At 46.7% G+C, this 27,482-nt stretch overlaps 1 pseudogene across 1 annotated transcript in view; it reads left to right on the top strand.

Moving 5' to 3' along the window:
• LOC146830586 (solute carrier family 12 member 6-like) overlaps nt 1-22,848 on the top strand; it is a 1,160,668-nt pseudogene extending 1,137,820 nt beyond the window's left edge. The window contains exon 24 of the transcript XR_014961448.1: nt 19,345-22,848. The product of XR_014961448.1 is annotated as a solute carrier family 12 member 6-like (transcript). The remainder of the gene's footprint in view (nt 1-19,344) is intronic.
• The last annotated feature ends 4,634 nt before the right edge of the window (nt 22,849-27,482 follow it).

Raw genomic sequence — 27,482 nt, 5'->3', positions numbered from 1 at the left:
ACTTTGAAGGATAGAGAAGGACGCTTACTTATCTGGCTTCAAAAATACAAAACTAGAAAGGAGCTACAATCACTACATTGTCTCCCACCTCCTCCTCCTTGACGACGACATTGTTGGCGACGGCATCTATGATGACCATCAATGCTGAAGATTTCCCTGATTTTATCATTGACGACACTGTCTACGGCTCCTCCGTCAACTCCGATAACCCTGCCGACGACTGCGATACCACCGACGATTACACCACCGACTGCAAATAAGAGGTTAGCGACACCATAGATAGAAAAAAATGGCAAAACATCAAAGAACAACGTTTTTGACCCCTGAAAACACCTCTCCAAGCAAAGTGACAATCCTAATTCAAGCTCATCTCTTGGAGGAAGAAGACTCTGATGATGACGGGCCCTTTGGTGTCACACGCAGTCCCTCTGAGTTGCATGTGAAATGCCAAGAAGAAGAGGAGGTCTGTGATGATGAATATGAACAGCACTATTTTTCTTCCCATGACCAGTATCAGCAGCCATTCAAGGAGGACATGGTTTGTCTACCTGGTTCTCTGGTTTCTGACTTGCAGTTTGTGCTTTCGGATTATAGGAAGCGATTTCCATCTAATACAGCTACGGCGCCACAGGTATCCACGCCTACCAGATCATGCGCTGCTCAGCGATCCACTCCATCACAAACTACATCATTGCCTGTCTCAGTAAAGCATACACCACAGGCAGCCATACTCCATGATCCAGATACAGCTGAAGATGAGCGAGAGGAAGGAGAGCTTTTGCGACTCCCACACCTACGCAATCATCTCCATCACCCACCTGAGTGGGTTTGCCACTGGAAGATATTGGGGGTTTTCATAATTTGTTGAAAAGGGCAGCTAAACATTTTGCACTCCCTATTCCCACCAAGCTAATGGACTGTTTTTTATGATTTTAAGGAGCCTTTCCAGAAAAGTGTGAGGTTCATGCCCATTGCCAGCTATATTTGGAAGGAGGGCTTAAAAGTAATGAAAAATCCAGCTACAGTCACAGCGTTTCTTCCATGCCTTGATAAGAAATATAAAGCCCCAGAGGATGCTTGGCTTGTCTAACTAGCCATCCAAAGCCAGACAAAGTAATTGCGTAAGCAGCCCAATAAAGATCAAAGAACCCCTCCATTCCGATCTCTGCGGCTCTGGACAAGGAGGGCAGATGCTTGGATAAAATCTGCAAACTTTTTTCATCAATGTCAGGGCTGACAGAGCGGCAAATTCTCTGGCTGTTTCGGGAAGATATGATTGCCAGCAGCAGGCTGACATCGGCCTATATATAGGTTAACTTCCAGAAGACACGAAATTGGAAGCAAAAAAGATGTTGTAAGAGGGAGAGCACACATCAGCATAGATCATAGAATGTGTCATGGATATAGCCACCACTGCATTTAGGCAACTTTCAGGTTCTGCTTTGCTCAGCAGACAAGGCTTGCTCAAAGCTACTTCCTTTAGGCCTGAAGTAAAAAATAAAATGTAGATCTTCCCTTTGATGGAGAATCCTAGTTCGGCAAGCATGTTGATGAAGCCATCCTTGCAACAAAGACTGACACAGAGACAGCTAAATTGTGAGGGATTCTTGAGTTCAAGAAGATGCCTTTTTGTGGGGGCCAGAGAAAGAGGTATGCCATCATATAGGGGAGGTTATCAGCAATACTGATATCCCTCCTACACATCTACCTCCCAGCTGTTTTGTCTACTATATTCCCAGAGACAACAACCTCAAGTGGCCTACAGCAGACCTGCACCTAGAGGAATAGCAACACATCAGGTAAAAGATGCTGGACTTCCCCAATGACCTGTCACAAGATCCGGGTACCCCTATCTCCTCACCATTCAGACTAGAAGGATATCCCAGTTCAATACATTGGCAAGAAATAACATCGGACCAATGGGTCCTAGACCTTGTTCAATTTGGCCACACCCTAGAATTCGTCTAGAACCCACTATTAAACCCACAGCACTCCTCCATTCCCAAACATTTACAACTGCTCGAGACCATGTTTAGGAAGGGAAAGATAGAGAGGGTCACTCTTTCGCAACAAGGGAAGGGATTCTATTTCAGTTTCTTCCCGATTCGCAAAAATTGTTAGTAATGGCAGTCTATCCTCGACCTCTGAGATCTCAACACATCTCAAATCTCAAAAAACAATCATCCCGTATGGTAACATAGCAAGATATTCTCCATCTAAACAACTCTCTACCTGCAGAATGCATATTTTCAAGTCTCCATCCTTCCTTCCCAAAGGAGATTTCTAAGGTTCACAGTAGCAGTCAGCCACTACCAGTTCAAGATTTTTCCTTTTGGTCTGAAATCAGCCCCCAGGATATTTACAAAGTGTCTTGCTCCTGTAGCAGCCTTCCTAAGGAATCCAAAACACCAGGTGTTCCCATACTTATATGACTGGCTCTTCAAGGCGCATTCAAGTCAAGCAACACAAAAATCAACAAACGCTTGCATTGCCCTGTTCAACGAGCCAGGTCGCACTCTGAATTGGAAAAAGCAAGGCCCACAACCATCAAGGACTGTAACCATTTTTGGGAGCAACACGAGGACTATAACCAACAAAGCTTGCCCCACATCATAAAGACATGTAAAGCTTATAACATTAGAAAAGTCTATTCTGAAAAAAGAGTCTCTTTAAGTACTCATCTACAAGTCAATATTGGGGATGATGTCATCAGGCATTCCTCTACTTCTGTTCTGCCGGTTAAGGATGCAACCCCTCCAGGTAGAAACCTCCAATGGGTACAAGCGACAGGTTTGTTCAACAATATCATCAAGTCACTAATGCCGTGGGGAGCGGAGCTTGTCTGGCTCAAAGATAGCCGCGGCTTAGAGCAGCTCCATAAGCCCATTAATATATCCCTAATAACCCTGCTTCTCCTAGCGCTAAATCCTCAATTTTGCCCCCAGGCAGGGAGTGCTGACTACTGAAGGAGACGAATGCCGCCGGAATTGTGACCGAAAGCACGGGCGGGAGAGTAGAGAGTGCGAACGCGACTCCTGGCCTAGTGGGAGACGACGGGCCAAGAAGGTCCCATTACGGGCTCTCGCTCTGGAGAGGTCCTACAGAAGGTTTTACTGGGAGTAGGTAGCGCCCCCATTGTTTTACGTCCAGCCCGGGAGGACCCGTACGTAAGCGGTCCCCTGGAGAAAGTGCCTTTGGTGTTCCTGAAGGCTGCCGGGTGGAAAAAGGAGGTGACCGGCGGATCGGGACCCGCGCTTCTGAGCCGGAGTGTGGAGGCACTTCTGGAACAACACAGGCTGCGCTCGCAATCTGAGGCGGCCCCGACTAGGAGACACCTTGAGCTTCAGGCTGCCCCTCCCTGTGGCTCGGCACGCATCGAGGGATCTGCGGCAAGACACCCAGCAGAAGCCCTGGGGGTCTGATGAGTTGTTGCTGCACGGACCTGGGAGGATCGTGAATGGGTCACACTCCGACCGGCCAGACTTTTAAGGTAGGGGGAAGCTGCGGGAGGGAGGAGGCGGGTGGCGAGTCTTCACGTAGCCTGATGGCTCCGCAGCCTTCCAGCCACTTGTGACGCCCTCCCCCTGATCAAAGTGAAGACTGGCAACTTTGAAAACTCCGTCAGGCCTAAAATGGCGCTGCGTGCCTTTGTGTGTCAACCAGATGCAGTGAGGGCCTTTACCTGCAAGGCATGTGAGAGGGAGCGGAAGCCTGAAGTGCAGCTCACTGCCCCCTCACTGAAACCAAAGGAGGTCTAAGGGGGCCCCTTCGGAGGACTGCCAGACCCAAATAGCCTATTGTCCTTTATTACCTCAAGGGCCACTGAGGTTGGAGGGATTCTCTTCGATAATGCTAGGTTGGGGTTGGCATAGAGTGGGAGGGGGGAGGGTTTGGGTGCACGTCATAATCTTACACAGAGTTGCGTACTCTGAAGATTCGGACAGAGAAGAACACTACACAGATGGCAGACACACTTATACAGGTAAAAACAATTCGCGGCTGAAAGCTCAAGAAAGATGAGGCTCTAGACGTGGACGTTCGAGGTCTTAATGACCATAGAAAACTACGTAACGTAAAGTGGTGGCCTCCCTCAAGCAACATCAGGTTGATGTGACGATTCAGGAAACACACTTAGCCCCCCTCCCCCCCCCCCCACAAATGCGATGATGTCCGCGAGGTGCTTGCAGGGGCAGTTACGCGTTGCAGGCTTCACCTCACATGCTAGGGGTGTCCTTACATGGGTTAATCCTAAATCAGGCCTCACATTCCTAGACGCTGATGTGGATCCCAATGGTAGCTTTGTTGTCACGCGATGCCGCAAGGAAGGGTTCAGTGCAATGCTAGTTAACATATACAGAACCAACCATGACGATTCGCAATTTTACCACCCACTAGCGGGCCCGCCTGATTAAAAGTAGCGACCTACCACTAATGGTAGGGGACTTCAATTGTATATTAGACCCAACATGTGACGGATCCAAGGGTCAACCCAGGCAGACATCTGCAACGGCAGTAGCAATTAAAGACATTATGGACCAATTGGGTTTGGTTGACGTATGGAAGCAGCCCGCCAGTTACTCCAGAGGGTTCACTCACTACTCAGCACCTCACAACACACATATCAGAATTGATTATTGGCTGTCATCCAGGAATCTCCTCCCGCAGATTGAGTCCTATATCCCCCTTCCAAGAACCTCTTCTGATCATTTCCCCCATTCAGCTCCACCTAGAAATGACAACATAGCACTTTGCCTCTTTTACATGGAGGTTCCCTCCCTTTTCCCTGCTGGACCCGGTTTTCCACGCGGAAATTGCCACATCCATAGAGTCCTATTTAGAGACTAATATAGAGTCAGTTGACTCATTCCTGACGGTATTGGAAGCCTTCAAGGTGTATATAAGAGGGGAGGCCATCTCAAAACACACTGGTGTCTTATGTTCTATCTGAAACAGACTTGCAAGACTAGAGACAGAAATAGCGCAGTTAGTGAGGGAACACCAGTGGACTGGGGATAGGACGAGACTAGATGGGATTAAACGAACACTCAAGAAGTATCATGACACCGCAGACAGTGAAATCAAGCATCTAGGTAAATACGCTACTGCGAGGGTGTATGGTGAGGGTGAGAGGCTGGGGGCTATACTAGTGAACCTTCAGCACCCTAAGAGGGACAATAACACTGTGGTGGAAATACAGAACATTGCAACAAACAAATGATGGACGGAATGCTGACAATGCAGACATTCTCCCCCAGTCAAGAGATCTGGGTTAAATCCATCGTTCTTTTGCCCACTACACCACCCCAGTTTAGACATGGCCATATGCAAATCAGTCTTGACCCTGTGCCTCATGGGAACAGTCCAGCCCGAACTGCCAAGCCATGTCTTCCCTGGACCGGAATCAAGCATCCTAGGACCGGTTTCTGGCTATCAGCCGTCATCAGCCAGGATAGCTTGACTCCAGTGGCGTAGTGAGCACGGGTCCCACATCTGGGAATACCCATCCCACTTAGGGCGAAAAGCATTACAACAAACATATGATGGACGGAATGCTGGTCCTAGGAAGCTTGTTTCCGGTCCAGGGAAGGCATGGCTTGGCAGTTCGGGCTGGACTGTTCCCATGAGGCACAGGGTCAGACTGATTTGCATATGGCCATGTCTGAACTGGGGTGGCAGAGTGGGCTAAAAAACGGTGATGGATCAAACCCAGATCTGTTGACTGGGTGTGAGTGTTTGATTGGTTCTGATGCTCCGTCCATCACCACCCCCTTTTGTACCGCTTTGTTCGCCATAAGTTGGCAGGGTATGCTCAGACATGAGTCCCTTGCTCACTTTGCCACTGGATTCAAGCAAGCCTGGCTGAAGACGGCTGAAATGCCAGAAACTGGTCCTAGATAGCTTGTTTCCCGTCCAGGGAAGGCATGGCTTGGCAGTTCGGGCTGGACTGTTCCCATGAGGCACAGGGTCAGACTGATTTGCATATGGCCATGTCTGAACTGGGGTGGCAGAGTGGGCTAAAAAACGGTGATGGATCAAACCCAGATCTGTTGACTGGGTGTGAGTGTTTGATTGGTTCTGATGCTCCGTCCATCACCACCCCCTTTTGTACCGGAAATACAGAACGAACAGGGTGTTCTGGTCCGCGACTCGAAAGGGATTGCGGACAGGACTAAGATAATACAAGATGATGCTGCCATTGAAGATTACTTAGCGCACATCAAGATGGCATGGCTCGCTGATGAGCATAGAGAGCTCCACTGGAACCCAGAGAGAAAAGAGTTGCGCTGTTGTCTATGCTATCAGGTTCAGCACCAGGCGCTGATGGCCTTACTGTGGCCTTCTACAAAGCTTACCTAGACCTGATCATGCCCAAACTAGTTACATTATTTGAGGAGATGGTAACGCAGAAAAAGATGCCTCTGTCGATGAGAGAGAAATGCAATAATCGTCATTATACTAAAGTCAGGAAAATCCCCGGCAAATTGTTAATCTTACAGGCCATTATCCCTCCTAAAGGTGGACACAAACCTCTTTGCTAAAATTCTTGCTAACTGCATAGCTCCCCTTGTCCTGATCCGCGGAGCAGGCAGGATTTGCTCCAGGCTGCAATTTAATCCTTAACCTCAGAACTGCCTTTGGCGCGATCCAACACATAAACCCGGAAACTAAAGCGGTTGCTGTGTTTTTAGACGCTGAGAAAGCGTTCAATTCGGTGGAATGGCCATTTATGGAGGCAGTACTACGGCATATCGGAGTTGGCGAGGTCTTTCTACAGTTAGTCCAGGTATTATATGAGGCCCGAGTGGCGAGGATCAGGTTGGGGAATAGAGTCACTGCACCAATTCCCATCTCCAGAGGCACTCGCCAGGGTTGCCCTCTGTCCCCTTTATTGTATGCTCTGGTTGCGGAGCCCCTACTCTGTGCATTGAGGGAATATCACGGACAGAGAGGCGTTCGCTTTCCCAGTTATCAGCTAATTGTGTAAGCATTTGCCAACGATATACAACTATATGTGAGGGAGCCGGAGACCCACCGTACCCCGGTCCTCACAGAGGTGATCAGGTTCGGACAATTGTCTGGTTTAAAGAAAAACTGGACCAAATCTCTAATATTTCCTCTAACCCCTGCGACAGTCCTTGTTCAACTGGAATTTCCTCTATAATGGACCACAGAATCGGTCCGCTTCTTGGGGATACAAATCCACACTGACTCTGGGGTAGTCTTGACGGATAACTATGGTAAAGCTGTGGGGAAGCTTGAGGAACATACCCATGCTCCTCCTGGCACACATATTCACCAAACTCAGGTCACTCATGATTAAGCTAGCCTGGGCGGGTAAGCAACCCCGGATCAAGTGGGAAACACTTACACTTCCGTATTCCATGGGGGGACTCAACACACCTGATTTGGAATTATATTACAGGGTAGTACTTAGCTCACATGTTCATACGTGGCTGCAGGGCCCACGGAACCTCCCACATCTACACATAGAGAGAGTGGCTGCAAACCGGAACACATTGCCGCAAGTTATATTCAACACTCCTTCCCGCACACACAGCATATTAGACTCCCTCAACGCTACTATCCATGCATGGCGAAACTTAATTTACAGGAAAGCAGGAGCGCTTATGTTCTCACCCAGAATCCCAATAGAATTGTGCACCTGGCTTCCGACGGGGATAGGTAAGGAAGTATCCAAAGCCTTGAAAAGAGTGGGTATTGAGGTAGTAGGTGACTTGTTCCAGGATGGCGAACTGCGTGAGTGGGAAGATGTCTCTGGAGAGGGAAAAGTGCATTAGCCACTAGAGCAATACCAGTTTTTTAGAGTTAAACATGCAATGCAAAGTCTGCTAGGTGATGGATGGCATGCTACAACCAGAAGAGATGGTAGTCCTCACCTATGCTATACGTACCCCATCCTCATCTATGCTAATCTCTACAATATATAGTATTACACAAAAAAATAGAAGGCCACTACTCTCTAAACCACAGCTGCATTGTCAAAAAGATTTAGCCAGAGTACTAGATGAAGACATCTTGCGATACTGCTGTGAGCTCACTAAGCGAATCTCCCTGAATAGCAGGCACCGCCTCATTCATGTTAAATATGTCAATGGGATACACTATACCCCAGCTAGGCTGCATAGATACGGTCTGAGGGATTCTGCTGCCTGTCATCGTTGCTCAGAGACGGAAGCCACAGTCATACATGTAGCTTGGAACTGCTCCAGAATATCGCAGTTTTGTGAAAAGCTTTTTCAGACACTCGGTGATATCACCGGTCTTTCACTCACACTTGACTCGTTCTTGGCGTTATTGGGCTATAATAAGGGAGTAGGCAGGGAAGATCGATGGCTAGTTGCAATAGGTCTATTGTTGGCCAAAAGAAGGGTGGCAATGCGCTGGGCTTGAGGCCCGGCCCCTACTATAGAGGAGTGGTTCAAGGACATGGTATACTGTAATACCTAGGCGGACACTTATAGTGAACTCCTCCTCTCACAGAGCAGACCCAAATCCTATTGGGGACTGTTCCAGCAATACCTGGTGGGCCAAGAATCGGGGGAGCCTGGTGGAAGAGGGGAAGATGAACCCAGTGTGCATCTCACCATTATGGGGGCGGGGAAATAACATGTATAATCCTAGGACAGTGTGAAACTGATTGTTTGCCATTTTGTGCTCAGAGCAATGAGAATCGTAGCTGTGATGAAAAGGCTATTGCTTATTTGGATTGTGCTGTTTCATCTGTACTAGAGTACGCAACCGATGTGTTTAAAACCGCAGGTTTTTTTCCTTTCCTTTGTGTTTTTTGTTGTTCTTTTCTTTTGTAAAAGAAGGCTAATTGAATTGGTGTTATGTTGTTTGAAAACTAATAAATACAATCTAAAAAAGAAATTTTTTAAAAAGTCACTCAAGCCATGGTCAAAACCTTAGCTTGGTGGACACAGCAGACACAACTGTCAGGCGGCCTTTCATTCCTAGCTCAACCCTCTCCGTTGGTCATTACCATTGGTGCTTCCTTGGATGGATGGGAGCATCCCTTCAAGACCTATAGTTCAGCTGCAAGTGGCAGAAGCCTCATTAGCGTTTTCACATCAGTCTGCTCGAGCTCAAGGCAGGACATCTGGCCTTGCTGGCTTTCCTCCCCAAGATAAAGAAATCATAGGTTCTCATACAAACGGACAGTACAACAATATACTATATAAACAAACAAGGGGGTATGAGATCACTTCCCCTCTCTCGAGAGTCACAAGTCATCTGGAATTGGGCCATCCGAAATGGGTTGCATCTACAAGCGGAGCATGTCCCAGGAAAGCAAAATAAGATGGCAGACACTCTCAGCAACCTGAGGTCATCTTGCCATGAGCGGGAACTAGATTAAGAAAAAGTCAACCACATATTCTCACAGTGGGTAAAACCCAGTCTCAACCGCTTGGTGAACCCACAGAACACCAAATGCTGACTCTTTGCAAGATGGCATCACCATCCGGGATCATGGGGAAATGCATTTTCGATGGCATGGTCTGGAATCTTTGCTTGCACCTTTCCGCCCATTCCACTGATTCCAAAGGTTCCCACAATGATGAAGATCGAACCTTGCAGGTTGATACAGATAGCCCCAACATTGGTTTACATAACTCCGCCTGCTGTTGGAGAAATCTCACATCCGATTGAAGGTCTCGCCTTCTCTCCCTACGATAAGCGAGGGTCAAGTCCCCGCACCCAAATCCTAAGTCTCTTCACGTATTGGCTTGGCTCCTGAGCAGAATGAATTTGCCCATCTGACTATCCCTCCTGAATGTAGAGAGATTCTTTCCAAGGCCAGAGCGGACAGTATTAACAAAACCTATTCTCACAAGTGGAAGAGATTTTGTTTATGGTGTCAACAAGAGCAGATACATCCCCTGTCCTCCTCACCTGAACATATATAAACATACCTATAGCAATTGGCACTATCTGAAAGAAACACGTTAGTTATAGATTCCTTACCTTAAAATTACCCCCAGGTGTCAGAACGGAATTTATTTTTGCCTGCAGTACCTCTGCGCATCGGAAGGTGGCGTCTGGCATCGTGGTCGCCGGGATGACGTCGCGGCAGCTACTTAGACGCCGCCCTCGGGCTCTGACGTCAGTTCTTTATTTTTCCGCACCAGCCAGCGCAGATCCGGGAAGAGCGGTACCTCAGTCATTTTTTGACTAACTTTTCTCTACTTTTGTCGACTTCTTTTTTCGAGTCTTCGTCTCCGAAAAGGTGCACAAGGGATGCCCGGTTTCAAGGCCTGCGGTTCCTGTCATTGCATGATGTCGGTGACGGATCCGCATCTTGTATGTCTTTTATTGCCTGGAGCGCGTCCACGACCCCAAGTCGAGCTCCGACTGCCAGTCGATGGCGCCAAAGGCTTTGCGGGAGCGATCCCGAAAGCTGCTTGAACACTGACAGTCAGCTCCGTGCCGTTCGAGGTCCCGGTCGAGAGGGAGGTCGAGGGACCGGTCGCAAAGCCACCACCATTCGGGTTCAAAATCATCGAAGTCTTTGCACTCCGGGTCGGGTAAGTCGAAGCATAGGAAGAAGTCGGAGAATCATCGTCTCTCTTAGACTTCTCCACATCGGTCAGCCGATCCGATGGGGCACACGGGTGGTGCCCCTCTCGTGGCTCCGCACGCAGAGCCTGAAGGGTCGACTCAGAGTTTCTCTCCCTTTCCGGGACCCGGAGCGACTCCCGCCTAGCTTCGTACGTTCTACGAGGCGATGCATGACATCTTTGGGCAGACCGACCCCTCCAGCGCGGCTTCGGGCCCCGCAGACTCAATTGGGGGGCCTAGGTCTTTGCTGCCGGCGGCTCCGGTGCCACAGACCCCCCTTGGATCCAGGCCTGGAACCGGATCAGCTCCGGTTGACCTTGTTACAACTCCACGGGCGCAGCTTCCAACGGCACCACTACTGCGTTCGACGCCGGACAGCCCCCCCGGGCCGGCATCGACCCCGGCCTCCATTTCGACGGGAATACGGAGACGGACCGGCGTCGTTCGATGCTGGATCTGGCGCTGGGTGGATTTTTTGTGCCCCTGTTCACTCCTGGGGTCCCTTTTCAACCACAATGGCACCCAAAGGATGAGGAGGAGGAGAACAGGAGAGGAGAGAGGAACTGAGGATGCCAGTGGTTTGGACACCCCCTGACCTTGGCATGCTGTCTCCTCCTACCGTGGCTTCGGAGGAGGGAGCGTCATACGCAGGCCGAGGCTCTCAACCTCGAGCTTCCTACGGTGGCGGTCAGGACTAACCTCCCGATTGAGGTGCTTCAACCGGCTGCGAGCTCTTCAGATCCCCTGCTACCATTTAATAAGGCCCTCACAGACGTCCTTTTGGGCTCGTGGTCCAGGCCCAACGCGGGGCTCCCATGGACAGAATGATTGCTCGACGCCACCACCCGGGCCCGTGTAACCCCACTTTCCTCTTCCAACATCCCACCCCGGAGAGCTTGGTAGTCCAAGCTTCCACTTCAAAGAGCGCCTTCCCTACCGCTCCACCGGAAAGGGAATCCAAGAAGCTGGACCACCTTGGCAAGAAAATTCTCTTCTGCCAGCTTAGGACTGTGGTCCGTAAACACCGCATGTCTCTTGGGCCATTATTCCCACTCTGTGTGGGATACGGTGGCGCAAGTGCTGCCTCAGTGTCCGTAGGAAGCCCGGGCAGTGCTCTCCCAGGCTGTTGCCGCCGAGAGGGATGCAGCAAAGTTTACGATACGTTGCGGGCTGAACACAGCCGACTCTCTGGGCAGGACCATTTCAACGTCTGTAGCGCTTCGTCACTACGCCTGGATGAGGTCCACTGGCTTTTCAGGGGCTGTCCAGAACACCTTGATGGACATGCCCTTTGATGGCTGTCGCCTTTTTGGCAACAATGCAGACAACGCCCTAGAGTGCTTCAAGGACTCACGGACTACGACCAAGTACTTGGGCCTCGCCACCCGTCCGGCGCAGTCTGCTTTTTGCGCCTTTCCTGGCTACGGAAGGGGTGCCCCACTATGTCCCACCCAGAGCCACAGGCTGCAGCAAGTTATGCAACCTTCGCGCAGCCGGGGACATGGGAACCAACACCGTGGTTCAGTGGGCCAGCGGGCTGGCCAGTCCACCAACCCCCCCCCCCCCTCTGCCGCAGCCTCCAAACCCTCCTAGTCCGACCTTCCAGGCCCATCAAACGCCAGTGGGCAGCAGGATTCGCCATCACCTCCCCCACTGGCGCACCATCATGTTGGACAGGTGGGTATCACAAATAGTCCAAAGGGGCTACTCACTTCCCTTCGAGACTATCCCTCCAGCCATGCCACCGCGATACTCCCGCATGTTGGAGGATCATCTGGCCCTTTTCCAGCAGGAAGTTACGGCTCTCTTGGCCAAGGGAGCCATCAAGCGCGTTCCTGTCCCAGAAGTAGGTTGTGGTGTTACGCCCACTACTTTCTGTCCCCAAGAAGGACAAGGCCCTGCGTCCTATCTTGGATCTCAGGGACGTCAGTCGCTTCCTCCGGAAGGAGACGTTCAAGATGTTGATGCTTGCTCAGGTCTTGTCTGCCCTCGACCCGGAAGACTGGATGGTAGCGTTGGACTTGCAGGACGCTTATTATCACATTCCTGTCTTGCCGGCCCACCAGCGTTACCTACGGTTTAGGGTAGGCCACGAGCACATTCAGTTTACCGTGCTCCCTTTTGATCTTACCAGCACCCCTCAGGTGTTCACAAAAGTGATGGCGGTCGTCGCAGCTCATCTGCGCAGATATGGGGTTTCAGTCTTCCCCTATCTCGACGACTAGTTGTTAAAGGCGGGCTCGCCCCAGGCAGTCGTCTCCCACCTCCAGACTACGGCTGACCTCCTGCATTCGCTGGGGTTCTCCATCAATGTGCCGAAGTCGCACCTGATTCCCTCTCAGAAGCTCAGGGCAGATCCCTGCGGAACCCCCCATATTAATGGTTTCTCCGTGGAAACGAAAGAGCCAATGGCAACCTGTTGGAATCTGCCCATCAGAAATGATTTCACCCAAGCCAGCGGGATCCCTCCAATGCCCACCTCCAAAAGACGGTTTAGCAAGATGTTATGGGAGATGGTGTCGAATGCTGCGGATAGGTCGAGGAGGACCAGCATGGCCTCCTCTCCCCTATCCACACATTCGCGGATTGATTCAGACGCTTCCAGCAGGGCTGACTCAGTGATAAAGTTTGGGTTGAAGCCTGACTGGGTGACATGAAGCAGATGGTTCGTCTCTAGATATTCGGACAATTGCTCTTGTACCGCCTTCTCTAACACTTTAGCTGGTTTAGGGAGAAGTGAAATGGGCCGGTAGTTACTAAAACATAATGGGTCGGCACCTGATTTTTTCAAGATTGGCAGTAACAACGCATGTTTTCACGAGGAGGGAAAAAGGCCCGATTGCAAGGAGGAGTTCCAGATTTTTAACATCCTTCAGCCTCTATCCCGGGTTTTGGTCACAATGACCCTGAGGCTGCAGGGCCTCATGGCCTCCTGCATCCTGCTGGTCGATCAAGCCAGGTGGCATATGCGGGCTCTGCAGTGGAACCTGAAGTTTTAGTGGGCGCAGCATCAGGGGAATCTGTCCGATGCGTCCAGATCTCAGAGGGCACTGCACGACAACTGCAGTGGTGGCTCACGAACCAAGATTGGGTCAATGGCTGATCCCTCTCCCTTCCCCAACCAGACCACAATGTGGTGACGGATGCATCCCTTCTGGGATGGGGCGGACACATGGGAGAGGTGGAGGTCATAGGCCTCTGGTCTCCGGCGGAGTCCGGGCTCCACATCAACCTTCTGGAGCTCCGAGAGATTCGTCTTGCTCTGAAAGCATTTGTTCCCTCTGTCTGGGGAAGGGTAGTGCAGGTGTTCACGGACAACACCACCGCTATGTGGTACTGCAACAAACAGGGTGGGGTGGGGTCGTGGACCCTATGTCAGGAGGCCCTCTGCCTCTGGACATGGCTGGAACATCAGGGCATATCCCTGGTGGTTCAACACCTGGCAGGTTCTCTGAACGCCAGGGCAGACTAACTCAGCCGCAGGTGCATGATGGATCACGAATGGCGTCTTCACTCGGAGGTCGTGCAAGGTCTCTTTCGACAGTGGGGAGAGCCTTGGTTAGATCTATTCTGCACCGAAGAGAACACGCAATGTCAGCAATTCTGTGCGTTGGAATTTCCAAGGCGCACTCGCTCAGCGATGCTTTTCGTCGCGAGTGAAGTTGCGGTCTGTTGTACGCCTTTCCGTCTATACCACTTCTGCCCAGAGTGCTGAAGATCAGGCGCGAGTCATTCTTGTGGCTCCGGATTGGGCACGAAGAGTCTGGTATCCAGAGCTGCTGAACATGGCCATCGATCCTCCGATCAGACTGCCTCTTCGGGAGGATCTTCTGTCGCAGCAGCAGGGGACGGTCCTCCACCCGAACCTGTCCAGTCTCCACCTCCTTGCGCACTGGAGTTTCCAAGGCGGCTCTTGCTCAGAGACACTTTTCGGCTCGAGTGGAGCTCAGGCCCCCTGTATGCCTCTCTGCCCATACCACTCCTGCCCAGAGTTCTTTAGAAGAATAGTAACAACCGAGCCCAAGTCATCCTTGTGGCTTCGGACTGGGTTAGGAGAGTTCGGTATCCTGAGCTGTTGAGCACGGCCATCGGCCCTCCGATCAGGCTGCCCCTTTGGGAGGATCTTGTGTCGTGGCAGCAGGGAAGGGTTCTCCCCCGAACCTGTCCAGTCTCCACCTCCTTGCGTGGCGATTGAGCGGCGGCAGTTGACGTCTTTCGACCTGCCTCCCGAAGTCTGTGACGTAATCTTGGCAGCCAGGCGTCCCTCTTCTAAGACGGTATACGGCTGCCGGTGGAACAAATTTGTGGCATGGTGCACAGCAAAGGCTGTGGATTCCCTTTCTGCCCCTCTTTCTGAAGTACTCTTGTCCCTTCTTTCTTTCGCGCCGGAAGGGCTCCGCTCTGGGCACTATCAAGGGCTATCTTTCAGCCATCTCTGCCTTCCAGATCAGCCTTCACTTTTCAAGTCCCCGGTAGTTAACCGTTTCTTAAAAGGCTTAATACATCTTTTTCCTCCTATCCCCTTTGTTATGCCTCAGTGGGACTTGAATCATGTGCTAACTTATTTAATGTGTGCTCTCTTTGAGCCACTTCATAACTGTCCTTTACATCTCCTGACTCTTAAGACTTAAGAGTTCTTTCCTGGTAGCCATTACTTCTGCTAGGAGGGCGAGTGAGATCCAGGCTCTTTCTTCAAAACCTCTTTTCCTGTCTGTTCATCCGGACAAGGTGGTTCTCCGGACCCGTCCATCCTTCCTTCCTAAGGTGGTCACTGCCTTCCACATCGGGCAGACCATTACTTTGCCCACCTTCTTTCCGCCTCCGCTTCCTTCAGTGGAGGAAGAGAGGCTCCACCGTCTGGACCCAAAGCGTGCGCTCTCCTATCTGGATCGCACAAAACAGTTCCGGGTGGATGATCAACTTTTTGTTGGCTACGTGGACGCTAAGAAGGGTCGGGTCGGGCCGTACACAAATGCACCATTTCTAGATGGGCCGTGTTGTGTATAAAGACTTGTTACTCTCTGGCTTAAAAGGAGTCTCTAGTCAGGCTACGCGCTCACTCCACCAGAGCGACAGCAGCCACTACTGGCTTGGGAAGAGGAGTACCTCTGAATAACATCTGACAGGCGGCCACGTGAGCATCGCTGCACATGTTCACCAAACACTACTGCCTGGACAGCCAAGTCCGGAGAGACGGCTTCTTTAGCTGTTCTGTTCTCCAGGATTTTCTGGTGTGAGATTGGTTCGCAGACCCACCACCGGGGTTGGTATTGCTGGGGTATCTATTCTAAGGTAAGGAATCTATAACTAACGTGTGTCTTTCAGATGCACAAGTTACTTACCTTCGGTAACGATATATCTATAAGAAACATTAGTTAGTTATAGATTCCTTACCGCCCCACCCATCCTCCCCCTTCTGCGAACTGATTTCTAGGGTTAAGGACATCCTTTCAGGGCCCTAGTTTTGTGCACCAGTGGTCAGTGTCTTGCATGGCTCTGCGTTTCTGGTGCGAAAAGTTGTGTAAAGAACTGATGTCAGTGCGCGAGGTCGGTTTCTAAGTAGCTGCCGCGACGTCATCCCAGCATCTACGACACGGACGCGGAGCCGACCGACGCCACCTTCCAACGCGCAGAGGTACTGCTGATGAAAAAACTTTCCGGTTCCAGTCTGATGCCTGGGGGTAATTCTAAGGTAAGGAATCTATAAATAACTAATGTTTCTTACAGATATAGTGTTACGATAGGTAAGTAACTTGTGCTTCAGGTTTAGCTCATGCATTCATCAGTGTTCACCTGGTGGCCATTAGTCGATTCAGATGATCACCCAGGTCACCCTCATTATGGTCCTCCAGAATAATCAAACCATTCCTCAAAGGCTTATTTAGGATCTTCCCTCCAGTCAGACCTCCTCCTCCATCTTGTCATCTGAACACTGTGCTATCACAGCTCATGAAGAACCCATTTGAGCCCATTCACAGAGCGAGTTTAAACTACCTGTCCTGGAAGGTTGCTCTCCTTGTGACCCTGATTTCTGCCACACTGGTCAGTGAGATCCAAGCCCTCGCTAATCAAGAACCCGTCCTACAATTTAGAGAGGACATGATCATCCTACGTACAAACCCAAAGGTTTTCCCTACAGTCCCTTTGGACTTCCACCTCAATGAGCCGCTGATTTTGAAGACTTTCCAAACCCTTCAACACCGGTTGAAAGGGCTCTTCACTCTTGGACATCAAAAGGTGTATCAAGTTCTACATAGACAGGACCAAGAACTTTTGTAAGTCAAACCAATTGTCACATTACAGTGCACCACAGAAGGGGCAACCCCTTTCCAAACAGAGCATAGCTAGATGGATATCTGCTACATTTCTCTTCTGAAACCAAGCAGCTGGAAACCAGTTACAAACTTCTGTGCATGCCCACTCTACAAGGAGTATTTCAACCTCAACAGCTCTGTTTGCAGGTCTGCCACTCCAGGATATTTGCAGAGCAGCTACCTGGAATAAGACGCATACCTTTACGCAACACTACTGCCTGGATTCAACTCCTCAGGGGATGTAGCAGTAGGACAAATGGTTCTAAGACATCTTTGCCAGTAAAATTGAGCTACCTCTTTCTTCTCACCAACCTATTACTAGTTCCTTACATTGTCTGTAATATAATATTTTTTCTTTATTTATGTACTGTATTTGGGAAAGGGCCCTTTTGAACAGATGGGTTGGGCCTCCTTAAAACAGATAGAAAACAGATTACCCTAGATGTAATTATTCAAAGAAAACTTTGTTTTCAGTCAAGTAAATACATTTTTTGACCTGTGTTTATTCACAACTTATTTTGTGATCTTCTATGCAATATTTACACTTAAAACATATCTGTCAAACCACATTCAGATATATAAAAAGACACATTTTTACACTATACAACACTGTACAAAACTCTGATATTGCTTATATACCATAGTGACATATATTGACACATACTCATATGATCAGCCTGATAATGAAAACAATGCAAAGGTTGTAGTTGCTAAGATTATTTATGCAAACTCTCTTGCTACTAGTATCCCTTAGTCATTCTAAGTCAGTTGTGTTACAGTAGACTTTATCAGTTATTAAGTCTTTTTTTGTATGTCTACTGTACAACTTAAATACAATGAAGACACTCCCCAAGTTTGTCAGTCGATGCATTTCGAACCTCTTATTCCTTTTGGATTCTCCTCAGGACCCTGAATGGTTATAATTTTTGTTCTTTTTAAATTAGAGCACATTCATTGTGCTTTTGCAAGGATTCCTCTTTCAAATTTAGACGGCTTCCTTCAGTCCTTCATTTAGGTTCACATTTTCTTTTGGAATTCCATCAGGGCTTGGCGTCTCTCCGCTTCCTGCTCACATCAGTCTGCTACATTATTCTAAGTAAAAGGGAGATCTCTATAGAATTGTATCCCTAACAACTCTGGTTGATTATTGCATTTTCCTGGAGAATGTGAGTTGCAGGTGATGTCTTAAAATAAACCCTCTAATCTGTTTCTGCCATATAAGATAATGTAATACGTCTGATCTAAGTTCTTGCCTAAAGTGGTTTCACATTTTCACATAATGAGGTTGTTGGCAGACTTTTTACTCCACCTCACACTTCACAGGAGGAATACAAAGGCTAACATACACCTTTTGTTTGGTTTCTCAAAGGGTGAAGAAAGAAAAACACTCAGAACGCAAATGACATCAGATCTGCTGTGATTACTCTCAGTTGCGAACCGACATAAAAGATGTCTGTAACTGTTGGGGCAAATTCATTGCCCAGTATGTGCCAACATCTGGGCTTCTGAGAGATAATCAGGTCTTGGAGGCCAATGCATGTTTGCCAAACATCAATATCTCGACTTGAAAGCAAGGCACATTTTTAAAGAGTGGTTCTCCAGTAGCTAATGGGTTGACATTTTGTTATGGCGGTTATTGACGGGAATGGACGGAACTGACACATCACGGCATGAATGGCAGTGATAACATTGCTGACTGTGCAGCTGAAGTTACTATGGGGCATTGCTAAAAATAAAAAATCCCAGATCTAGTCTAATGGCTGCAGCGATTTCTAAGATGCACAATGTGCCAAGAAGATCAAGTTAAGTATCCTTCCACTTTTTCAAAGCACAGGTGAAAGGGAAAGTTATACAAATGGGTTCACCTGTGCATTTTGTAGTGATGCAGTTCTTTCCCAGGAGGGCTCCAGGCCTATCCATTGATTTAGATTACCTTCTAACATTAAAACTGATAGTGCTGATGGAACTCTGCGTATCAAAGCAGGGTAATATTCGCCTTTGAGACCACTATGTCCGCATCCATCACGCTATGGCTTCCACCCCTGTTTGCAAGGCTTATTTAAAATGGCCAAACCAAGCTGCAACACAAAACTGTAGATTGAAGAATAAGCAGTAAGTAAATGATCTTTCTCATTAATGAGCTTCCTGCAGGGTAACACTAAGACTTGCTCCCCATCTTGTTGGTGAAGCATCATGGGTGACTTTTCCATTTACACCTTGGAGTATAAAGACTTATGTTTTGTGTTGCAGGAGACCTACAATTTTTAATATGCGCTGTCATTACGGCAGTCATTTTTTCTATAAGCTGCACTGCCTGATAATGTGCGGTTTGGAGTGGTGAGAGGGCGAGTAATTGAGAATGTTCCATTATAAACAGTACTTGCAGATGTTACATTAGGGACAAATAGACTTACTGCATCTTCTTTTTATACTTAACCTACTCTGTCAGATATGGAGTTCTTAGAGGTTCTTACGGAAGGTCTGGAGAGAGTCCTTTTGGTCCGCGGGGGTGGCACAGAGGTCATCACTATCTACTCATAAACTGCTATTTCCTGTTCCAGCTGTTCATCATCAAAGATCCCCATAACTGGACATCAAAATGCCAGGAGGATTACAGAGGCCATTCCCTGCTGCTGTTAGACTTGTGTGCGCTCTCAGTGCAAATGCCTTACAGACTGCTATGAGAAAGATGTTCACTTCCAGGAGTACATTTGTTGGGGACCTGCATGTTGGTCACTGCACGTCAGCTAACTGGCCTGTCTCCCCTTTGCTGGTTCTCTGCTAGCTCTTACCAGTTACATCCAACTTCTGTGGTGCGACTGAATTGGGGCCATAGAGACAATTTTATCTTATAGTAAATTGCCCTCTTCACCAATGGAAAACATAATTTTAAGACCGTTTTACTGATGGAGGACAGTGTTGCCTTTATCATTTTTTTTGTTTTACCTTTTTTTGCTGATGAGTGGTTATATGTTTCCACAACGGAAGGTGCACTTCCTCAGGATGCACTGCTGGGTTACCCAGACCTGTTGAACAGCACACCTACACCTCAAGAGAGCAGATGAGGTCATTGTTAGAAAGGGAAAGACATTCGGCTGATTGGGGTCATTGATACCTCCCAAACCTGAATTCAAAGTCTTTAAATATTGGCTATTATTCTGCTGTGTATAAATTTGTAATTGTACATTTTTATTTGAGTGTTACCTGTTTATTGGGGGGTGGCATGTTCTTTGACGTTCCTACTAGCAATGTGAGGGAACTGCTTGGGGAGAAGAAAACGAAACATGGATATTGTGGAAAACTGCACCTTAAGATCTGTAATCTTCAACCTGAGAACTTAAGAGTAATATTTGGAGATTGAAAGTTCAGTGGCTTTTGCTGAATTGACTGAAGCCACAGTGGCTGAGGGTGTGTTTAGGAAGAGCCTAGTAGCAACACTTGTGGCCATTGTTTTTGGCTGCACAAGTGTCCCTATTCAATAAAAATGTATTTATTTCTGGATAATTTGATAATAAATCTACATGCCCCGTACTTCTATCTTTTAGCTACCAACGTTTGTAGTTTACAAGGCATTTCTTTGACAGGTGAGTGTGGAGTTTTGAACCCAACATGCTGCTGAAGTAGCTAGGGTGTTTTCTCACAAGGATCATAATAGTTTATCAAAGTACCAGAATATCTCCCTGAAGGTTACCTCACAGTCCCTTAAGAAATATATATATATTTTAATTTGCACACTTTGATAAGCATATGTATTGATAGGCCTATGTGTTTCCCCTATTATGACGGACTTTGCCTCATAAGGAAAGCTGCCTGGCACCAAAAACGTAGTATGTGAAAGGTGCAATAAGGACACTGAAGTTGAAAAACATTCCTAAACCATTTTGCCATATCAGTGTTTAGAAGAATTATATTTGGTTTCCTTTTCCTGTCCAAGACAGTGTATACTGGGAGAGCAATTAATTCTACCAGAACTACCGTCTTGTGGGGAACCCCTATCCGGCATTAATTAGATTCTGTTTCTATGATTGCCTGTGAGATATGCCAACTTTGTATTGATATGGTTGGATATGCCAATTTTGCATTGATGTGAGACCACTATCTCTATTCTTGGAGGGCACCATCAAATGGACCCATCTATCGTGGATACCAACATTTTATCTGCTACGGTTTAGCTGGCGATCTTAATATAAAATAACCAATTCAGTGTTTTACTGTGCCTCTATATTACCAGTGAGATTCCAACATGGTTGTGCATGGTAGACTTCACCTCAGCTAGTGTTCATTGTTAATGACGTGCTGAAAACAGTGAGGATGAGTCTGACTTTCCACCATCTTCTACTTTAGGATCCCTACAGTCTAATGTGAGATGGTTGTATGTATGTATGTGTATGTATGTAAGATGGTTAGAATGTAACCACAGGGCAAGAAGTGTGACCCGCTGCTCTTTCCAGAGACTCATAGGAGTTTTGTCTAGGAATTCTCTGTTATTTTTACTCAGCAGGTGTGTAGGTTAATGTCCTGTCCATAGGCGCACAGAGATCCTTGAACAATTTCTATGCCATGGCTCTAGATTTTTTTTTTTTTTGCAAAATAATTTTTATTGCATTACTCAAACACAGTTGACATCCACAATGTTCATCTGGCCAGTGGCCGCCATCCGCATATAAAACCACGTCCAAGTACAATCTGGGCCACTTCCACCTACCAATGCGCTGTCCCCAGACCCTCCCCTGAACGAATACATCCCCCCCCACCCACATGTCAGTGTGCCGAGATGACAACTACCAGGATAAACCTCTCTCAGAAGTAGCCGTGTTAGGAGCCTCGAGCCACCCCCCACCACCACAGACAGGCCCCAAGCAGAAAGGAAAAGGAAAGCCCCCGGCCCCCATGAGCTAATCAGCTAGCCTCCCCCACCCCTAGGTCCCTGCCGGGTGCTCCAGTGCCGCAGGGCCCCCCTCCCCCTCTATTCCCCACCCCTGGAGATCAACCACTAGTGCTTCCCATGCCCGAGATGCCATGGCTCTACATGGCAGATGATTAGCAAATCCATTCCATGAGGCATACCAGGTGTCAAGACCCAGATCTGCATCCCACTTGTAAGGGGTAGCAATCAGGCTAATGTATATTCTGCAGGGGCAGATGTTCCAGTTCTAGATTTCTTTGACACTGTGTTACTGTGAGCTAATGTCCATTATGCAGCACAGAGAATATCAGTACAAGATGTTGCTCCCACTGTCCAAGTTGATGCATTGTGATTCAGAGGGTGAACTGAAGTTCGGGTGACTGGAACAGAAATTCAATTCCTCTTTTTAGTGTCACCTAAAAATTATAGGGAACTATGAATTCCAACATATTTCTTAGGGAAAGAAAATGAAGCCTACATATTTTAAAACGTATCAATCAGTGAGTACAAAGGCAAGTCTGTGTCTTTTCCTATGAGATTCTGATTTGTCTTGTATTGTATTCATTTAATTTGGAATCACTTGGCTAATTCCTCACTTCTAGCTTTCATTTGGATTAAATTATTTCACATTTTATTTTTTGGGATATTTTTTAATTTTGCATATCTGTGATTTTATATCTTACTTCTTTAGTTTTGGTCTCATACTTTCCAAGTTCTTTTCATTTCTTTTGTCTCTGCTAGTGTTTATTTTTCTGTACGTCTGTGCTAAATTAATGCTTCATTTATTTTCTTAACATCTCTGCCACTTTCAAAATTATTTCTTTACTTTGGTTTCTTACTTTCACACTTCAAGGTGGTTAGGCTCTCTCATCTAATTTCACACTGTGGTTCCTCCCTTTAGGATCTTCTTCCTCATTTGCACAGATGCAGGGGAAAAAAATTAAAAAGGAAACACCACCCAACGTCTTTCTCCTTTTCCCATTACCTGCCTTAAAGAAGCCCTTTGTAAACAAAGACCATGCTCATGGCAAATGTTATGTGCTTCTATTAATATTAAAGCAACAAAAAGAGATGACTGGGCTGTTCCTTAGGACAGGAAAGAGGAAAAGATCACTAGGGAAAAAGGGTTAGTGTTCAATGGAGGACAACCCCTGGGTATCCAATTAGTTGGATATAATGGCCTCACACACCCTTGCAAGTGTCATGCTTCATCATCGGCAATGCTCCTCGTCAGGCAGGCGGTGCAATGCCCAACGGGATCACCTCTAAGAGGGGCTCTTTATCGGAGATCTTTTGTCCAACTGCCTATGAGTGAAGTGGGGGTGAGGGGCCAGGACAGAGTAGATAGTGTGGGTGAGGATAAAATGTGGCCTAAGGTACCGGAAAGCAATTTTTATTCTGGTGGTCCTCTGCCACAAATAAAATCAAGGATAGCCGGTACTCAGGGGGACTATGGTTTCCCGGAATGGACCAGGGCTAGAGTGCAAATGGTGTGGTCAACATGTTTCTCGCTTCTAGTACAATGACTGCGATTCTTCAGGACCTAGTAAAAAACTACAATCTACAAAACATGACCTAATGATTAGTATCAGTTTAAATACAGCACATAAGTTGTACTACCTGTATGACACTGCTCCTACCTAAGGGTTAGAGTTATAGGGTGTCAACAGTACCCGGTGGAACTGACATCAAGGGAGAAGCCATAACCTTTCAGGTTTCTACTGCTCGTGTCAGGGCTAGTCAAGCCTACCCATCTCACCGGACCCGGTGAGATGGGTAGGCTTGACTGGCCCTGACACGAGCAGTAGAAACCTGTATTTAAACTGATACTAATCATTAGGTCATGTTTTGTAGATTGTAGTTTTTTACTAGGTCCTGAAGAATCGCAGTCATTGTACTAGAAGCGAGAAACATGTTGACCACACCATTTGCACTCTAGCCCTGGTCCATTCCGGGAAACCATAGTCCCCCTGAGTACCGGCTATCCTTGATTTTACTTGTGGCAGAGGACCACCAGAATAAAAATTGCTTTCCGGTACCTTAGGCCACATTTTATCCTCACCGACACTATCTAGTCTGTCCTGGCCCCTCACCCCCACTTCACTCATAGGCAGTTGGATAAAAGATCTCCCATAAAGAGCCCCTCTTAGAGGTGAGCCCGTTGGGCATTGCACCGCCTGCCCGACGAGGAGCATTGCCGATGATGAAGCATGACACTCGCAAGGGTGTGTGAGGCCATTATATCCAACTAATTGGATACCCAGGGGTTGTCCTCCATTGAGCACTAACCCTTTTTCCCTAGTGATCTTTTCCTCTTTCCTGTCCTAAGGAACAGCCCAGTCATCTTTTTGTTGCTTTCATATCTGGGGCTACGACTGTGGCCGGACCTTCCATTCTCTTGTGAATGGTAATTAATGCCCTACTGGATCACAATTGATCCTTGTCTTCCCCTACCTTTTGTCATCTTCTATTAATATTGCCCTATGTTGTTCTTTTGAACTACTGTAACATCCTTTTGGTGTAATTGCAGCAAACTAGATGCCAATTCAACATTTTAATAAAAACAATTCAGTTGTTTTGTGTAACTTAACAGTGGGGTTTGTGACCTTTGTAGTTGTCCCATTCAGTACACTTTTGTTAGTAGTTTTTTTTAGTCAGCCCTAAATCTCCAACTCCTGAATTTTTTCTGGACTTGGAATACGTTAAATTGATAGGTATATTTTGTATTTTCCAGGGTTTCTGTCCTCTAAACAATATAACTTGTGCCATCTGAAGGACAGGCTTTCAGTTCTCTGAAGACCAGTATGTAGTCTCCTCTGAAGATCATGTATTTTCTCCTTCAAATAAAATAACCTTCTGCTTTCTAGGCTTTCCTCCATTAATGACAATGCCACCAAGTGGCAAGGGCATGAGCCCTTGGAAGACTATCTCTTTTGGCCGACATTCTCTCTGCTTTATGTATGGCATTATGCAATGCAAGGACCACATTTAGTTTTTTTGCGTATCAGGTTTTCTGAAAGTGAGGCATTGATCTGAAGATACGGTCTTGAATTCCTGATGCATTTTAAAGCACAGGCTTTGTGTCTTCTGAAGACTAAATTTGCTGTCCTCTAAAAAAGAAGAGTCTTTTGATGATGAGACGTTTTGTCCCCTGATGGCAAGGTCTTCTGCCCTTGTAGGCCAGGCCAAACCAGACTTTCAACCCTCCGAATGAACTGGTCTTTTAACCTTGAAAGATAGGATTTTTAGACTGTGACAGTTAGCCCTTCTGCGCTTTGCATACAAAGCCTTACATCCTTAGAAAACCATGCCTTTTACCTTCTGAAGATGAGGCCTTCAGGCTTTAAATGTTATAGTCCTCTGGAAATGTGTCCTTTGTTCTGTAAGGAAAAAGCCTTGTGCCCACTGAAGAGGTATTTTATCAGGCGGTTCCTTTATATTAAATCACCCAGCTGATGAACCTGTGATAGGACAGTTGAAAGGTACCCACTACGCATGGTTTGCAGAAGGAACACTGAACATATTTGTTAGGTGTCTGTATGTTTGTACAATATTTGCTATCATGTTCCAGGGATCATTTCTTCTCGATAGGGGCATATGCTAATATTTCTCCGTCTTGTTACAGTTTGCCTATTGGGGGTCAGGTGGGATAGTGATGGGAAAAATGTTATGAAAAACATTGATACTGAAGGGAACATATTTTGAACATGACTAAAACAATGATGCTTTTCCCTCCCAGTTTATTCAGGTGGGTTATTTATTTTAGGACTGTGAGATTTTTACAGACCAGCAATATTCTTTGTGTACATCAACGTCACTGTGTAAATGGAAAATGAATAAATCGTTTTTATAAAACATTTGTCATTGAGTTATTTGAAAGACGCATCCTCCTCTAGGGCCTCATGCCACAAAAATGATCATGCTACAGGTGCGTAAAACGGCCCTGTGCATGTGGCAACCAGCTCATCAAGGATTGCGTCTGGAAAGCAGAGGTGAAGTGTGTGCTTTCATATGCATGCAGGAGACGGGGATACTGGGAATATTTTCTGAAAGGCATCTACAAACGGTTGTATGACAGAACAACACATGGAAATACTTTGCATGACTTTACCACACATTTTAACCCCACTTTTTTTTAGAACACATTTTTACAATGAATGCCATTACCTTGCATTATTTAAATATATATAAAAATAACTATTTGTGGGGGGAGAGCCCCCCCAACTTACCTTAAATGCGTGGTAAAGGCATATGTTGTAAAGGGATATACATGGTAAATACATGCGTCATAAAAGCACAACATGGTAAAAACCTCGTTGTAAAGGCTGTTTCCTCTACAAACTTGGAGTACACAGGTGTGTGGATGGTACATGAGTAATTATAATTCGTGCAGGGCACACAGATGCCCCAGCATAGAGTGCCGCATTAGATGCCATGCTCCTTGTAGAATGTGTCCTTAGTCTTCCTTGTAGTGGACGCTTTGCCTTGGCACGACAGAATTTGGGTTCTTTTAAATGAGGTGGATGTGCTTTTCAATGGAGTGGGGTTTTTTCAGGCTTATGGGCATTTTACACTGTATACCAATGCTTCCTAAACTTTTTCAAATCACATACTACGTTTTAGTTTGACAAAATTTCACGATCCACCTAGCTTTAATGATCATGAGGCAGGTGTTTTTGTAATGTTATAAAGAATTGTGGGGTAGCACATTGGTATTTGCAGACAGCACATGCTCCATTAAAATAATCTCTAAATTTGCACAAACATACTTATAGGTAAAACTATACTGCATACAAATGATAATGTTTGGAAATCGGATTTCAGTGAATATTATTTGCATCATCAAGTAAAGTTTCTTGATTTGTTCTGATCCTGCTAAAATCCATCACACTTCAGACTTACAAAACAAAGTGCTTCATTGTGCTTTTGTAACTGCTAAATGTGTACAGTTCAGGTACAGGTTTTTTACAATTGTGTTGTGTTAGGAAATATGGATACCCTTCAGCTTTCCTTTCACTGTTCACGTACACCGTCAGAATTGTCACATAATTCACTTTTTTTTTCTTTTTTGGCTGCAAAGTGAGAGGTGTGTGTAAACACCAGTCTCTGTGTTAAAAATTAAGTAGCAGAAGTCTTAGCCTGACATTTGACTTCTGTTTTTGAAGCGCAGCAAACGGGACATATGTACAGAATTTAAAGGCATCTTTATTTATTGCTTGGACTTTGGTGACATAACAAAAATCAGCTTGCGACCCACCAGTGGGTCGCGACCCACAGTTTGGACAGCACTACTGTATATGTTTTTACAATGTATACCACTATTTTAATGTACCGGGTATTCCCAGCCTAACGACGGAATGATTCAAGCATGTGAATATATAAAAGATATATATAAAAATAGAGAGAGACCCCTTTTAAACACAAAGGGACTGGAGTACTATTAAGTAGTTTTGAAGTCGGCTATCCCTTGGAGTATAATTAGGAAACATGCAATAATCCCATCATCTTTTTCAGTCATACAACAATTCTATCCTCTAAAAAGCACCCCCAGTTGGTTCTAATAATGTCTAATTTTCAACTCCATGTTTTGTCACAAAGGACTACTTTAATAAAAATATATTTATACAATTGTAATGACATTAAAAATTTCACAAACTGTGTGTGACACAATTTTTTCTAAA

This window comes from Triturus cristatus, chromosome 5_1 (assembly GCF_964204655.1).
Source record: "Triturus cristatus chromosome 5_1, aTriCri1.1, whole genome shotgun sequence".
Taxonomy (NCBI): Eukaryota; Metazoa; Chordata; class Amphibia; order Caudata; family Salamandridae; genus Triturus; species Triturus cristatus.
The sequence above is the reverse complement of the archived record's forward strand: the minus strand, read 5'-3'. Positions and strand labels throughout refer to the sequence as shown.